Here is an 18,060-nt window from a genome sequence, read left to right on the forward strand (position 1 = left end):
GTGAAAGGTGATAATAGATCAAAATTAAGCAATATGACAAAAATCATAAGAAAGCCAGTGTTCCAGCTGAGTTCTAATACTGACAACTGTTACACCATGCTTCCTACTGGAAAAGACTTGCACACTATGTTTGGTACAACGCTCACATCTAGTGATAAAGGAAAGTATTTAAGATCTATTATCTAACTTGCCAAATGTGTCAGTATACTGGAAATGAACAGACTGATGTGATTTGTGTCTAGAGAGAACGTGGGCTTTTGCTGTTCAAATTTCAGTCTTATAGCACTATCTGAACTACCACACTTGTCTTTACATGCATGACAGCCAGTAACATCCAACTTTTGTGTCAGTCACTGCACTGAATTACTTCAACAACAGCAAAGTTGAGAAGGGATGCAAGTTAACAGGCAAATATATTGTGTAAATAGTGTCAATCATAGAAAATGAAAGCAAAGCAACTTCACATAGCTAAATTTCATTTTGATTTATACTGAAATGTAGGCTCTGAGAAAAGACATAAGTAAATATGAGGAGAATAATGGAAGATACTTACTGAAGGAGGATTAATAAATAGCAGTAGATTCATTTTGGCTTGGTTACCCCAATCTTTAATCACAGCCATGCTCAAATTCATAAACTTTTGTTCTGAAAATGTCACCACTAGAATTAGTCATTATCCAATCGTGTATTTCTTTAGGCTTTTCTGAAGTCACAATTCCCTTCACATTTCCACAAAAGGAGCTATGCAGCTATTTTTTGGGTACTACATTTAATTTATTTATTTATTTATTTATTTGTAAATGAGCACTTGAAAGGCCTTACTCCATACAGACATGAGACAGATATGATCTTTGACACTACCACCTAGGCTGACATGTGCCTTAGGTGTCCTCTAGTCTTTGTATATTTCTTACCCATGGAAAGCAAGAAATGGAGGAAAGTGAGAACTGGCTTGCACTTGAGTTGTGACTTAACAGGTAACCATACAAACATCTAGAACAATAATTCAGATATAGTATTACAAAGTCTTTTACCTACATACTTCAATTTACACTCTTGGGAATTAACTAAAGAAATACTTATGAATGTGTTTAAGTCCATCATTTCCAAACACTGCATGAAACAAATATAGACATGATGCAATTTTATCAATTCAATGAGTCACGGGTATATATCTGTATGTTTTGTTTCACAGAATTTCTAAGTTGGAAGAGACCTCAAGATCATCGAGTCCAACCTCTGACCTAACGCTAACAGTCCCCACTAAACCATATCCCTAAGCTCTACATCTAAATGTCTTTTAAAGACCTCCAGGGATGGTGACTCCACCACTTCCCTGGGCAACCTGTTCCAATGTCTAACAACCCTTTTGGTAAAGCAGTTCTTCCTAACATCCAGCCTAAACCTCCCCTGGTGCAACTTAAGCCCATTCCCCCTCGTCCTGTCACCAGGCACGTGGGAGAATAGACCAACCCCCACCTCTCTACAGCCTCCTTTAAGGTATCTGTAAAGAGCAATAACGTTGCCCCTGAGCCTCCTTTTCTCCAGGCTGAACAAGCCCAGCTCCTTCAGCCGCTCCTCACAGGACTTGTTCTCCAGGCCCCCTTGTTGGATAGGAATGTTACCCTGTATCGTGATCTTTGGGTTTAAGTACATATTCATATTATTCATGCACATATGAAACACACAAGTATCTCATGTTGCAAGGATATGTCAACAAACCTACTACTCACAAAAAAATAAATGAATTCAACTGAAATGTAGATCAATATTGCCCAGTATGTTCTATAAATCATTACAGTATCAGAAGAAAAAGCAGAAACTGTCAGGATCAGAATGGTATAGTGATTTAACTGTAGAAACAATATGAAAAGGAATAATATTCATTTTATTAATAATGTAGCTATAACCTCTTATGAAATTTCAGTGTCTAGTGTGCAAATGAAAGGTTTGCTGCAAAGTTTGGTGAGCCCAGATTTGATTCTCCCCATTTGCTTTCTCCTCTTCACTCTCACCAACTCTCCAGAAAGAAGTAAGTACCTATGAAAACAATTTGCCCCCTTGAATTTCAAAGGAATAACTACGTATGGATTCTGTGCTTCAGTAAGAATTACATGATCTTGGATTTTATTAATTGAAAATGTGTACTTCTCTAAAGTGTAAAAATGAAACTGCTTAAGTACATGATAAAATTGACAATTTAGTCTGAAAAATATTCCAGTGATAGACTAATTAAGAGTGAAATATGAAACAACGAATGGCATTTCTTCATACACTGTATCTTATCTACCATTTCATAACAAGAACGCATTATGTATGACATTTAAGAAAATCGACCTATGAAAATTAACTGGAGTAAACTGTATAGAGAGGCAGATAGGCCTATAACAGAAATTACCTTGCCAACAATATCCTGATCCATTCTTCTCTCATTTCAGACTTGCAGGTATTGGGTGACATGTTGAAATGCTTCCTCAAACACAGCAATAGCATGCTTCTAAGTCTGAAAGACTGTAGACCTGGGTGATTTAAGAAAACAACACAACTGTAAGAATGTTCCCCAATTATTGAATAATTTTGTGTCTAAGAGAAGAGTAGCCATGACAATTAGACAAAATCTTAGAAATACATTGAAAAATAATAATAAAAAAAATACACAGTAGTTTATGGGAACCTGGATGAAGATTGTAATTGCATGTCATCAAAAAACACTACTATCTTTTGTGTTTTCCTGGTTACATGAGCTTTATATTAATATACTGCAAAATTCTGCTCTAATACTTGTACTTCTAATTTCATCTGGTACTTCATTCAGCTTATTTTTTTCCTTGTTTACCCTGTACTTTGCTGTTGCACTACAGTTAGACATATTCATACCTGCTTCATAACCTCCATACTGCCAGAGCAGCCCTCAGATGAGGGCTCTCCAGAACAGATACATCAGTGTCATTATCCCAGTTATGTTTCTTTCTTCCAATAGATGATACTGGTACTAAGTATTGGCATGAGTGCAGTATATATGAAAGTGGTAAGTAATCGTAGTAACAGCTGCCCAGTCTGGCCATTGACATCTGAGATCAGAACAGGATCTCAGGAATTTCGCGTAAGCCTACTTGGCACAAATAGAACTTCACAAACAGACACAAAATGATCTATTATTATTGTAATTTAAACTTCTCACTTGTCCAAGTAAAATCACTTACATGATTTAACTTGACAGATACAACATTGTTTTTGTCCTCCCTGGGAAGCTAGAAGCTTACTAGAAACTAGTTTACTAAACTACCCCAGATCTCCTCTTAGAACAACCCAATTAATCTAAGTCAAGAAGAAAAATTATAGAAAAAGTTCTGATTTTTTCATCAGTTATATTCCCACTGAAACCCAAATGACACTTTCTTTCAGCTTATTTTGTTCTCTCAAAGCCCACACCTAGAGGGTAACTAGAAGATCAACTGTGATCCATCAAGAATTTTTCCAAATACTGTTTAACATTTTATCTAATCTTTTTATCCTATGCTATGCAGGTAAGTCCTAAAGAGGTCTTTCTGTCATGTTCACAAGTACTAAAAAAAAAAATAAATAAAAAACAGTACAAGTATAATAAAGATTTTCAGTAATCTATACAAGCTTTTTCCTCTGAGATGTTTGTGTACATATGTTTTTTGTTTGGCTTTGCACTTGTTTCTTTTCTGAAGAAAAATGGTATATATGTTCTTCCCTGAAAGATCAAGGAAAATAGGGATGCTAGAAATCTATGCATAAATAACAGCTACTTTTCCCTCAAACAACTACATTTGGTCCATGATAATCTAACAACAGAACAAAGTTTGTGGGAAGAGAGTATCTTTATTAATCTAATTAACATTTTTGAAGAAGACAGACTGAAAAAAAAAAAAAAAAAAAAGGTGAACACTGGATGATAACTTGTTTATTTTTCCATATATAATCAGTTACTGTAATGCCCCTCAAGATTTCCATCTCAATTTATGGTTTTATTACTAGTGATGATTTCATCACTTTGGCACCTGCCTGTTCTATTCACTGCCAAGAAACCCTCGTCTAGGCAGTAAGAAAAGATTGTGGCCCATGCAGCATCTACATAATCTGTGATTATTGTTTCTATGGAAACATGTCTTGCAGCTTTCCCAAGCCAGCCCAAGACAAGTTAGCCTCTACGTCATTTTCTTTTATTTCATTGTCTTCCCCTTAACCATCATAAAACGTTTTACTCTTAATCCTGCCTTTTTTTGCAAACATCTATGCTAGGGCCACTATTTGCCCTTTAGTTCTGATTGGTATTTGTTTAACCTTGATTGAGTTAGCAGATTTCTTGTTGGTGGGCAACCACAGTTCATCACAAAACTCACGCAGTGCAGTTGTTGACCTCTTATCTGGCTCAGTCTGTCAAAACTGAATTTATTTTGCTACCTTAGTGGTCAAGGATTTTCTATGACATTCAAACTTTTTACTACTTAATTTTTCATATCTTCAGGCTGTTTCCAAGTGCTGTAGACCCTTTTGATTAAAGGATCTTTCTACCTCCTACATTAGGCACGTTCTCCGGAGAGCATGCCAGAGAACACTTATCCAGCCAGCCAGGCAGAGTGTGGAAGCCAGCTGACATCAACCAAAACATGCTCCAGTAACTTACGAAACAAATACATCCATTTGTGTATTAACTGTTAATCTGAAAAGTACAACTATTACATTAATTTCTCTGGCTGCTTGAGTAGGTAATGTGTCAAAACAAATCTTATTTTCACACCTAATGGTTCTTTTCTTAAACAGTCTTCAAGTTGTCTCATCTTCTATTTCCAGTTATTTTATTTCCTGCGTGACTGATCACAGCAGGTTTCTCAAACTTATCTGTCCCTTCCCTTCAGACAGAGAAATAGGAGATCCAATTACAGCTAGTTTCAAAAGCTTTCAAGTAAATAAAACACTAACAAAACTGTCCTTGTTATTTTCAGCACAAGATGAGAAAATATCCAGCATCCTCCTACAGAACTGAGGCTCAAGTTTTCAAATAAGTTTAAGGAAATTTGGTACTACTGACACAGGTCACTGTTGATTACGTATGGGGAAGCTCCCACAAGCTCTCCTGCAGCCATGAAAACTCTTCCTCCTATAGAACTGCTAGGAGGCAGCACTGGATACTAACTCCCTCCTCTTGAAGTTAATGCTCTTATGATGGCAAGACGGAAACAAGAGTCTCATTTTATAAAGCTCTAGGTTGAAACCCCTGCGGGCACTGTTGCTGTTGCATTAAAAATAAAAATGAGCTCTTCCTAACTGTATATTCTCTCTACATTCTCCCAAGATGAACAATCAAAAAGCAGTCTGATTTAATCTTTCAAAATTCAAAACATTTTCCTTAAATTCAAAGCAGAAAGGAAGAGGGACTTCTTGTGTCACCCAACTGAAGCTCCTTACAATAGTCCTTGTGACTATAAAGTATCTTGATGTAACCATGACTAAAACAGCTCATCACAGCAGTAGACATGAGGGCAAAGCAAGGGTCTTTTTGACTAGCTCACATCTCTGTAATACTCGGAGTTTTTCTCTGAAGGCTATCAGAAAGTGTTTCAGAGCTCCTTGAACAAAATCTTCCAACTTGGCTTGATTAATTAGTGTAGTCAGAACCCTCTTACAAGACCAGTATTATAACTTAATTAATTGCTTAATGTTTCTTCTGCCTTGGGAAATTTGATTAATGGTCTTCAAATAAAACATCTGGTCATACACTGAAGCAATCACTCACTCCTCTAATGGCATACAGATCATAAAGGCACTATGATTGCTGCAGATAATGTACATGAAGCACAGTCTGCTGCTGCTGCTTCTATTGTTCTAGCATGCAGCACCCATTTTAAGCATTTTTCAGCCAAATGTTTTTCTATGCTTGATTTCCAAGCACTTAATCTCTTTGTTCATTTCATATGTAAATTGGTACACCTCCCAAGAAAATATTAACACGTCCCAGCTTGTACATACTGCCTTTTCATCATATCCTTCAACTTGGACTGATCCTACCCTTCTCTCCAGGATGTTCCCTCTCTACCACACTGATTTTTTTTCTTCAGAGAGCTTTGCCAGCTCTATTACTTCTGAATACAGAAAAGATACTGAGCTGTCAGGAAAAGTCTATGAAGTCACTCTACATCATTGCATGAGGTCCTACCCCTTCAGCATAGGATGATTCGGGCAACCCTGAGGCCCTACACAGAACTCCAACAATAAAGCATCTGTTACAACATGTACACACCTGCCTGCTCATACAGGTGCACCTACAAGTCAGCCCATTTTATAGTTTTAACTAAGATGGAGCCACTTCTATTTGGTGCATGTCCAGGGTACATAGTAGATTACTCAACTCAGTACAAAAAAAACAAACAAAAAACAAAAACAAACAAACAAAAAAAAAAAAAAACACAAAGTTCCTCTGCAATATTTCATAGGATCTGATGCAACAGCACTGACATTGCACACTGTGTCTGAACCAGGTTAGTACAACTTAACATGTGAAATTCTTTCCTAAGATGCTTCCAAAACATTCCCAGTCTCTCAAAAGTAGTTGCTATATATGAACTGCAGTTCTAACTCCTGAAAATCTGAAATGTTTCAAAAAGGAAACTTAATTGTATAGTCTTTTTGCCAAGGAAGCATGCCACTAGGAAACAAAGAACAAAATTTTGTCCTACTATTTCAACACTGGAATACTTTAGAAAGTGCTTTAAATTAGGAATTCAGTTTTTATGTTCTAGTTTTTAAAATATGAGTTGAAATTCTGGTGGCTTGGTTTTCCAACTTCAAAACCAAGGTGATTTGTATCCTTGGATTTCAATAGGTATCTGTCACTAGAACTTGCTCCTAATACTTGCAGGAAAATAAAAATAAAAGGAATGATTTTTCAAGCTACAAAAAAGGTGAATTAACACTATTTTTTCCTCACTGATGCATGTCATTTTATATTGTTCACAGTTAATGTCCATAAAATATTTTGAGATCCTTAGCTATAAACAGACATACACATGGTGCACGTAGGTGCAATCTATTGTGGTTATTAAATGCTATGTAAGATTCTGAGAAAATTACTTGTACTGGAAATACATGCATCCACATTAGAACATTACACATTCACTTTCTGTAGGAATGGGTTATATTTGCATATACCACAGTGAAAATAGAAAAAAAAGAATAGTAACCAAAGATCATTACTCCACTTAACAGCATCAATATATTGTTATCTTTTCAGGCCAGGCACTGAAAAGAAGCATCATTCATTTAATAGGTGGTTATCTATTCCCCCACCTGCCCCCCACCCAGCACAAATATTTCATGATTTATAGTGATGCATTTCTAAAAGACTTCTTTGGACAGATTTGTGGGAGCTATTCTGGGTACAGGAAGGCACCTTCATCTTTTGAGACTGCAAATCTTAAAAGGTATTCGACAAATGAGGAAGATAAAGTCATATTTTGGAATCAAGACAAAATGGAGAGTAAAAGGTACTGCCTAAGGTAATGGCTATTAAGCTATTTAGAGTGCTTTCAACTGACAGCACTCATTTTTTATCCTCCTAACTTGCAGAAGCCAAATGACAAAATACCCATTTGAGGCAGTCAGTGACCAATCATGTCTGAAACATTCAGGACAGAAAATTCTAGTGTTTATTTTTGTCCAAATTAGTTTGAAGGATATCTGAAAGGTAAAAGATCATCAGGGTCTATCCCATGATGGATATTCTATTCTGAATTGTCTCCAGTGCTCTCAGAATAAGAGAAGAAAAGAGAAAATAGATTGAAGATTTGTGGTAAAACTTTGAAAAGCAAGAGAAGGAGCTACTCATCCCGGCTCAACAGTAGAACATTGTCTGAAGCCAGAATTATTAATTTATTTATTTTAAGCAGTCTAAGTTCATATACGAGACTACTTGTTACAGCAGGCTGATCCAACTGGCAGTCAAAAGAGCCCATAGGGCAACCTGACTTGGCTCATCAGATCCGTCTTGAAGGCAGGCAGGCAGCAGACAAGACTAAACAGAAAAACAGGTAGCAGCATAGATGAACAAGTGCTCAGACCCAGGTCACAGGGCAGCCCAGGCCTAGAGTCCAGTTTCACAATTAGAAGAGATAGGGCTTGGCTGGCAGGTAGCACAAGGACTGCTGAGATTCCCAAGTGTGCAAAGCCAAAACAAAATCATAACAAAGGCAGTTAGGCATTCAGCCCTTTAAAAAATCCTCTGTTGTTCAGTTGTTTCAGGGCTAGGTCTGCTAAAAAAAAAAAAAAAAAAAAAAAAAAAAAAAAAAAAAAAAAGTAGAAATAGCACATTCTTGGAAACTTGAAAAAATATCCCCACCAAGGCCTATCACTGTTTGGTTATTGCATCACTAATTCCATACAGTGCCATTAACTTCATTTGAATTCACATGATGTAACAAATTTGCACCAGATTTGATCTCACAAACTTCAGCCAATAATGAATTGATATGATAAATATTGGTATGCATGAAAGCAAACAAATTCAATCCTTTGTCTTCAGGGAGATTAAACATAATACATGAATGGACTTGTATGTTATTTTATTATAAAGGCCATTAGAAAAGTAATAAATTGTATGTAATGTATGAATGGGGCTACTGAATGCCTTTTGAATTTGCTGTTGGTAACTATCAAAACATCATGCTCCTAAAAATAATATTTAAATAGATACTCTAAATTAAAAGAAAAAAAAAATAAGTACAAAAAATCAATATACTAATATGTACTTGATCATCTAATGCATCAAATTCTGTCTTATTTTACACTCCACAAACTGGCTGCAATATACATGCAAAAGCTAGCAAATATAACTAAACGTCCTAGCTACAATTATGTAAGGATATAAGCCAGACAAGATATACTAGGACACATAATACCTTCTATCAGACCAAATGGTACAACTATAAGGGAGGGGAAGCTTTCAAACACACACAGCTTATTTCTAAGTTAATTAGTGTGCATATAAGCGTACACACACGCAGGCCAGGCAGACAGAGTTTGAGTAACATGGAACACAAGCCTTTGTCCAAATTTAGTCTCTTTTGTTCCAACTTTACTCCAAAATTCACATCTTTCAGAAATCTCCAAGAAGGCAGCACTACATCAGATGCATTATAATTAGTTCTGGTAGAATTGAGGTTCTTTAGCCTCTTTAGCCCCATAGGCAGTTCTGAGAATTAAAAGCCACAATGTGCCCAGCTCCCATTGTTTGTCAGTTGTAATTAAGTAGACCTTCACAATTTGTTTTTCCACAATATTTTGCACACAGATAAGGTTCTTTCAAAACTATCAAAACATATTTGACTTGTATTTATATTAAGACAGGATTTCTGTCTGTTTAATTTAGTACCCAAGAGCTCATGCAGATGACTGATGTTTGATACTACAGAAAACTATTTGTTTGAAAATTGTAAACTGGCAGACATTCCTGACATTAGGACAGATGCACCAGTACTACATTCTGCTCATTGTTTTCTGACAGTATAAGTACGTTACTTTATAAATAAAAGATTTAACCGTGCTTGCGATTGCAAAATTTATGACTGCTCCTGCAAGTGTGTGTGGTCCAGTGGAATTCAACTCCCTGAACCAGTCTTTTACAAACACAATAAACTACCTTCAGGCAAGAGAGCTGCTTTTTTATGTATGGGTGTATAGTTAATATTACAAGCAGCTGTGAAAGGGAAGAAAGGATATCAGCACACATGAAGCATCAGGACATTCCAAAACAGGTAAGCATAAGCTTAAGAGTCTTTTACAGTTCAGTAAAAATAAATAAATAAATAAATAAATCAGTTCTGATACTCAGCAGAAAAAAAAAAAAAAAAAAAAGATTTTTATTTTATAATACCAATATATTGTGTAATGATATAGTTTGGAGTCAATGCTCTTTCTCATGCTATTTCTGGCTGCATCATACTCATGAACATGTAATATGAACAAACAAGACAATAATGGGAACCTTAACAAGTTTGAAGAAGTTCCTTATCTTGGTTCCCAAGATACTAAAGGACAGAAGAAACTTGCAGGAGGGGAACGTTGCTGACATGAATGCAGCCCTGGCTAAACCACACCACCTGAAAAGGTTGAACTCAAGTAAAAATGAAAAAGAAAGCCAAACAGAGGACCAGATCCAGGAATAATTACCGCTTAGCTCGAAGGCATAAGCAGGAATGAAGCTGGCCCACTGCAGAGAAGTAAATCTCAACTTAATAGGACGCTTGTCCTGAAAAAGTGATGGTGGGATAAAAGCCACATAAATAAAACCAAATGTAGTCACCATTTCTGCAGACTGCTTTTAGGGATATTTTACACCACCTTAGAAATTTTTCCTCATTTTAGACAGTTCCATAAACACAATTCCATTCAAGGTTTGGTTACCCTAAGGGTCTAAATGCAGCACAAAACTATCTGCACACTGTTCTATACTGAATCACTTTGAAGTTTTTTTTAACACCCCTGTAAACTGTTCAAACTTGAGATCAGTCACTGTGCACATACATTTATGACATAGAATAACATTTTCTGAATAACTAGTCACCAATTAACTCCTTTAATAGGCAATGCTATGTTTTAAACAGTAAATTTTCATTCTCATTTCATGCTTGATTGTAATGTCAGCTATAAGGTTGTAGAACATCCTCCCCCTCAACACCACTCGGAGTAAATCCCATCTGATACTGTCAAACGGAGCATTACAGCAGCCAACAACCATCCATATGTCACAATCTGGGGGAGGCAGGGATAGTTTTCAGCTATTCTATAGTATCAAGGACACTGCTTTGGCAAAAAGTATATCACACTAATCAGGTAGTTGAAGAAACTGTATTTCTCATTCAGCATAAATTAGCTATTGCAACCCCCAGGAATCACCCTAGGTGTTTTGGAGTAAATTAAACTTCTTCTCTAAGAATTAGTCTGTGCAAAAGCCCTGCTGGGCAAACTGATTTCTCCATGTGCATTTTCCATTTTGCCTACATTCAGTTAGATTGTAGGGGAATTGAAATTTCTCATGGGATGATGTTCATTACAAAAGGTAATTGGGATTGCACAGTTTCTGAAGCTTCTAACAGTATGAATAAAGGTAAATACTATGTTTGTTTCTCTAGAATTGTAAAATCATTGCACTGCTTTCAAAGTTTATTAGCCCCACTGTAGTCAGAAAACACTAGGTAATTAGGTAGGTAAAATAGACCCTCAAGTATACAATTGCATCTATTAACTACTTTGGATACAAGTCCCACAGTTGCACTCTGGTTTATGATATTTTTCATCCAAAGCATATTTCACCGTTCATGTTTATGACTGAAACACAGTAACCTGGAAAAAAAAGTAACTGCTTAATAATGCAGAGCAACCAGATAAGGTTTAGATGGCAGAATGAAAATGAGTTTTGACTTATTTCAGTAAACGGCAACTTCAAGAAAAATTAAGACTTGACCAAACCACCCAGCTAGAGCCACCCTCCACATTACAAAATACAGTTGGATCTATAATTATCACTAACTTAGGCTTCATGCACTGATGGTTTCTCAATACTGTTTGGTCAAGAGAGCCAGCATGACCTATTTAACAGAAGTTCAAGTTTCTATGCAATTAACAGGTTTTAAGGAAGAGTGCTTTTAGCTCCTGCCCCCACATGCTTTCATAAGCTGTTCCTGTCTCTATGTCAAAGACTGTTCACTTAGCCTAATCTGCAGACAGTTTCAGACTGACTGTATACTGGAACAGAACAAAAGAGAACCAATGAAATCCATTATCAGTAGCAGTCCAGTGTCTGTTATCTCTCTCCTAAGCCAAGCACCATCATGTCCTAAAACCAAAGTGCTGCTGGGCCAAAGATGAGATCTCACAGTTAGGTCATACATGAGCAGGAACAGCCACCAGTAAATTGATGTCCCTTGGCTGCACATGGAAGAATTTGTTGTAATCCTCTTTAACTGCTGACAGTCACTGGATCATATTTCTATTTTTCTATACTTGGCAGAATTATCTGCATACACTACAATACAGACAAGGCTCAGGTTTGGCCATCTGGCCATAGATGTCAAGCTGAGACATTTTCCAGTAGCAGCATCTGGTTTCTCTACAAAAAGCAGCATGTTTGCAGCTTTGGGCCTCTTATATGGTAAGACTATGGACACGTCTAGGCTGCCAGACCTTGCATTAGCTACTTTTGATTCATCTAACTCCCTAAACTTTTCTTTGTAAGACTATGTACAAGTATATCTATTTGGTAAAGGTCTAATAAGGAGCTAAAACTTATCCTATATACTTCTCCCTATGTGGTATATCACAATCATGAATCTGATATTCATGCCAAAACTATTATATAAATATAGTTTTGGAAGTGCCTAGCACTAGAAAGAAAAGCTCAGCTTTCAACAGGTATGTAAAGCCAACAATTCCTACACCATCAGTTCCTAGTTGGCACAAGTTGTCTCTTCTGTATAACGGCATAATACTTCTGACAAAAGGAGAAGAGAAAACTGGGGCTGAATAGGATTCAGCTGCTTTGAAAGGGAGAGCTATTTGCAAAACAATCATTATATGGAAAAAAATAAAGAAAAATAACTAATTAGTTAAATATATAGCTAAAAGTGATGATGCTAAATATGATGATGCCTGTTCCCTGCATAACATAAATATAAAAACAGGATAGAAATACATGGCCTTGCATGGAGGAGGGAAAAAGCAGTCAGATTCTGATCTATAATTAACAGGTCATGGCATGCCCTCAGCTGTGTAACAACTTTGGCCCTTAGAAGCTAACGTAATGCATTTAACAATGTGTGGCAACACACAGATACCATTCAAGATATATCACAAAGCTCTCTATACTTCCCAATACCCGACACATGTCAAACACAGGAATACAGTCTAGTGTTTTTTAAGAGGGAGTTCCTGTAAAAGAAAACACAAAGCCCAGAATTAAAGACTGAACTTTATTTCTGTAATCTCTACAGAAACATGCCACAGGATTTTTTCATATATCCTATGCCATTTCTTTCTGTGTGACACTAGTACGACACACTTTAGAGTAGACATACTTTAGACCAGGAAGCAGCTTGTACCAAAGACCAGCAAGACAGTCATCAGTGGACAAGCTCAATTTGTCACTGAAATTTTACCATGCCAGGCAGTAACTCATTCTTAAAACTGCATTTCAGACAGAAACGCATAGATAATATGAATGAAAGGACCTAAAAGAATATACATGTAATACCCATTCATGTGTTAACATTAAAAATCCCATAGGAAGATGAAAAATTCTCTGCCTAATTCTGCTACGGCATGTAGGAATAACTGCAGTAATTACTTACCCCAGACTAGGAAAGTTATTCTCAAAATTAACCCAACTGCTTTCCCAGGCTTAGTAGAATGACAATTCTACAGAGATTGCACAATATATCTGCCAGAAGTACAAGCGCACAGAACAGACAATGAATTCATGGTAGAACATTTGGATGTGTTATTCCCTTTTCTGTACATGATATGCAAGTATCTTGCTATTATACCAGCAGGCCTAAAGATACAGTAGTGTGCTAGCTCCCAAGTGTCAGGAATAAATATGCCCCATTGGAAGACTACATTGATTCAAGCACAGAAGAGATATCCCTTATGTACAGATGCTGCTTGTCCTCTGTTGCAGAGAACCACAGCAGGAATTTTATGTCTGAACATATGGACGAGTTAGTCATGCCCTATCTGCTCAGAGAAACAAACAGAGCCAGGCTGGATAGCTTGCAGGGCAGAACAGTTGTTCCCCGCCCCCCAGCCCAGTAAAAGGCCATGATGGTGGTACTGAATCTTTATTTTAATCAGTAAATAGATGCAGTTACTGATTGTCTGGGCAACTAAGGGCTAGAGAGATGGAAAATTTTACCGCATATTATGTGTTGCAGACTGGATTCACTCTTTTTCAGCTTTCTTTAGACAAGTGTTCTGCTTTTTTGATGTAAGAAAAAAAAAAAAAAAAAAGACTCTGGGTTGCATATTTCTGTGACAAGGCTGGATTGTCTTGAGCAGAAACATATTTCAAACTGTATCAATTCATTGCTCACTGAGCTCTGACGGGTCAAAGGGAACAGATCAAATCCACCTGATACCACACTGCAAAATGTTGGATGTTGTGCACAGATATATGTGACCTTTTCCCTGGACAGATAATTAATTTTGGCGATATAACAAAGCTTGAGGAATGGAATCAGTATAACGATGATAGTGCTGCTAAACAATAGGCTGACTTCTTTATAACATTTTAAAAAATGGTTACCTATTATTCATGTCAGCTTAACATGTTTGTGTCCTCTTCAATTGGCATACTACATACGTTTTATTATTCACCATGAACTGGCACTAGGACCATCTCATCTGATGCTGACTTGCAAATGTGATAGCTCTAACCTTAGAGAACAAAGGCCACAAAATCCATTTCTTGCATATGCGTCATGCTTAGAGTTCACTCTCTGTGGATTTGAAAGACTATTTCCAATCTGGAGATTTTGTGAAGGTCTTATTTTTTCATTTGTTTTCAGAGATAGGGTGCAGCATAATATGAAACCTACATTAAATGGAAATATGATCTTCTCGAAATGAGGCTTTGAAAAAATGTTCATTTTAAGAGTTGTACAGCTGACTGCTTCTCGGGTCCACCTAATACACCCTCTCCTGACCTGGAAATTTTCTGTCAGGAGATTTTGCTGAACTAATGCTCAGACTAATGCATATTTAAATAAATAAATAAATAAAACACAAAACATGCTTTACTATTCAGTATTCTGTGTTTAGTGCAAAGCAGTAAGATCTGAGCTAATAACATTAAGAACTGTTGATCTTGCTTAGATTCTATGACATGAAAGAACATCTATTTTTTCCTAAGAGATTAGATAGGGAGGAATTTATACATGTGGAACTCCATTTAAAGTCAGAATAGGTCTCTGGCTCAATTCCTGAATACCATGCTTAATTCTGATTTCATCTATACTGAAAGGTATGCTTGAACAGAGTACAGATTTAACCAACTTTTCCAGAAGAAATCTCAAACCTCCTGTGTACAAATCTGAGAACACAGCAAGCCGCATTAATCTTACCTTGAGACTTCAAGATTCAGATGTCAGGAGCAGATATAAATAGCAAGATAGATAATGATAGGTGGCTTTTTTTTTTTTCCCCTTTAATTGTATTCCAATTTCTTATATATTTTTAAATTATAACCTTCCCTGTTAAGTATGAATCTTGAGTTTGGGCTTGGCCACTACTTTGACTTTGAATAAATACTGCACTGCTTCTCAAACTCTTCCCTAATAGGACTCATCTTTACTGGTAATGTGAAAACAGTGCAGCAAGTTTCAGTCATCCTCACCAACTTCTGCATGGCCCCTTCAGGGCCTTTTCTGTCCTAGTTCCTCCTAGATTCATAGACATTTTTCTATCTTTTAGGATTTGCACAGATTTAATTAGACACTTGTTAACACAACTCCATTCTATTCAGCTCAAGTTTCTAAGTGTCATAACTACCATCATAATCTCTGAACATGTCATCAGCAATCGCTTAGAAATTTAATGTAGGGTCAATGTTTTAGTTTCAGACAACATAACTGGAGAGTCCCAAACCCACTGCTGAGTCTTGCAGCACCCTGTTACAAACTCTTTCATGGCTACCAGTGAACTACAAAAACATGTTATTCAACATCAGTAAATGTTTTCTTCCACCAGCTAGTGACATTTAGTGATCTCAAAGGAAAAGTTACTTAAAAAGATTTAACAGCTTTTCCTAGGCTAAACAGATCCCTTCTCTCTTCTTTGAAAACGTAGGCACATAGGTAATGAACCCACTCCTTTGGTGCAACAATACGACACTGGAATATGATGAAGTAGTATAATGTTGGTGTCTACTAACCTCAGGAAAATAAAATAATAAATACCATAGTAGGCATTACAAAAATCATCTTTGGTTTTCATCCAGGTAAGATTTAATATGATTTTAATAAATAGTAGTTATGAATTACACCTACAATATTTCAAAAATATAAGCCAAGAAACACAAGAACTTGGCTTTCTTATCTGAACTGCACCAGATGACTGTAATATCCATTTTCTGGAAGTACTTTGAATTTAAACCAATCTCATTTTTATTATTTTTGTACATGTAATCCTTTGGTGAATATGCTTAACATTCAAGAAAAATTTGTGAGAATATTCACACTGTAAATCAAGCCAAAAGTAGCGATAATTTTAACATTAGTTTACAACGCATTGTATAATTCAAAGTTTTAGTTTCACATTTATACAAATGTAAACTTCCAAGTACAAGGAACCGTCTTTGATCAACACAATGTATAATTTTGAGTTTGCAACAAACAAATAGCCAATTCAAAGTCATTATGTATGGTTGAATTTAACTTCAGACTTTAACAATCTGTAGATTATTTAACTAGCTCAAAAAAAAAAATCACTTTTATGATTTTATTTTTAGAGCCAGTCCCATGAGATTTTTTTTATTATTATTTTTTTTGCTGCACATCTCAAGTTCCTGTCAATTCCAGAGTGCTAGCTTTCACCATTTTCCAAGACTCGTACTGCAAACCATTGTGAACTTGTCATTGAAGCAGTAGATCACTAAAGCCTCCTAGCATCTGGCTTACGAGTAGTTTTCCATCTGGAAAACTATTATTTTGGACTATCTGAACCACAGTTCCTTCACTAAGTTTTATCTCATTCAGAGTTTAGAACTGGTGCTTTTCAGTGCTCCCTTCCAGTTCCATAGTCTGGAGCGCCGCCTTGTGGAAGCCCAAAATTCAGCAAGTTTGTTTTTTAAATTGTGTATTGCATTATTGGTATCACTCCCAGCTCTGTTCGTATAGCAAAACAACATATAAAGACTTCAATTTGATTTCAGGCGTTTGCATTTTTATATCAATTGGATCAGACTCCAAGATAAAACAAAGCAGTAAAAAGAAAATCTTAGGCAGAATAGAAATTAAGTGTTGATTTTGCACTATGACAAAAGCCTTCTTTAATTTCAGAGATCTCAGCGTTAGAAAGCCTCATCGGGTAATGGCCAATAGTAATATTTTTCTCAAGTCTTTTTCAAAATTAGAAAACACACATGTCAATTATACATGTTATGTTAGTAATATGAAAACATTATTATGGTCCAGTACCAAAACCTACCAATGATAGCATCCGGTTTAACCAGCTGAAGTGCTAGAAACAAGTGTGTGTGTATATATATATTTATATATATTATATAAATAAAATAATATGTAAAAGTGAAACAGCAGCTTAAATAAGTTAATTATTTCCAAAAGCTAGAATTCACTTCAAATTGATGCTGACATCGATTTTAAGAACTCAAAACTCCATCCACAAACAGAGAAGGAGCTGAAATTGCCTTTTTTTTTTTTTAATTGGAAACCTCAAACAGCTGTCAAAACAGACACAAAACAGCAAGAGTGAAATTACTGCAGCGAAGCAGCAGCACTGACAAGAAAAAAAAATATGCCATCTTTCCTACAGAGAAGGACAAGAAAAGAGAAAAGGCACATATGCTCACATCAGAATACTTGTTTCCTTTTAGACGTTTGTCTGTAAAAATCGAGATAGTGGGAAACCTATTCCAGGATTAACTCATAAGAGAAAAAGTGTTGCTTAGGATAACCAATGTCCTTCTGTTCTGTTAGTGTATAATGTTCTGTATATGGTTCTGTATACCGAGATTGATGTCTTGCCTGACCTGCCAAGCAATCTTGCTTTCAGTGATTATCAAATATGTATTTGACATTCAAATATAATGTGTCAATGGGGAAAATATATAGATAGATAAGTAGATTATATAGAAATATATATATATATACACAGAATTATTATATCTATATCTAGGCAGAACAAAACTGGAAAGTAAATAGAATTTAAAAAAAAATAAACCCCGGTTCTTAACCAGATGCTATAGCATGTGCTCTGAGAACACTGTGCATCTGACATAGAGCATCATTGTAATCTACCATGATGTAA

At 36.1% G+C, this 18,060-nt stretch overlaps 1 long non-coding RNA gene across 3 annotated transcripts in view; it reads right to left on the reverse strand.

Annotated features, from left to right (window-relative positions):
• The window catches only part of LOC137857922 (uncharacterized), a 236,476-nt gene that overhangs the window by 202,556 nt on the left and 15,860 nt on the right, over positions 1 to 18,060 (reverse strand). For all 3 annotated transcript variants that reach the window (XR_011097381.1, XR_011097380.1, XR_011097379.1), the window contains exon 2: positions 2,399 to 2,519. This is a non-coding gene — a long non-coding RNA (uncharacterized lncRNA). The remainder of the gene's footprint in view (positions 1 to 2,398; positions 2,520 to 18,060) is intronic.

This window comes from Anas acuta, chromosome 5, assembly GCF_963932015.1.
Source record: "Anas acuta chromosome 5, bAnaAcu1.1, whole genome shotgun sequence".
NCBI lineage: Eukaryota > Metazoa > Chordata > Aves > Anseriformes > Anatidae > Anas > Anas acuta.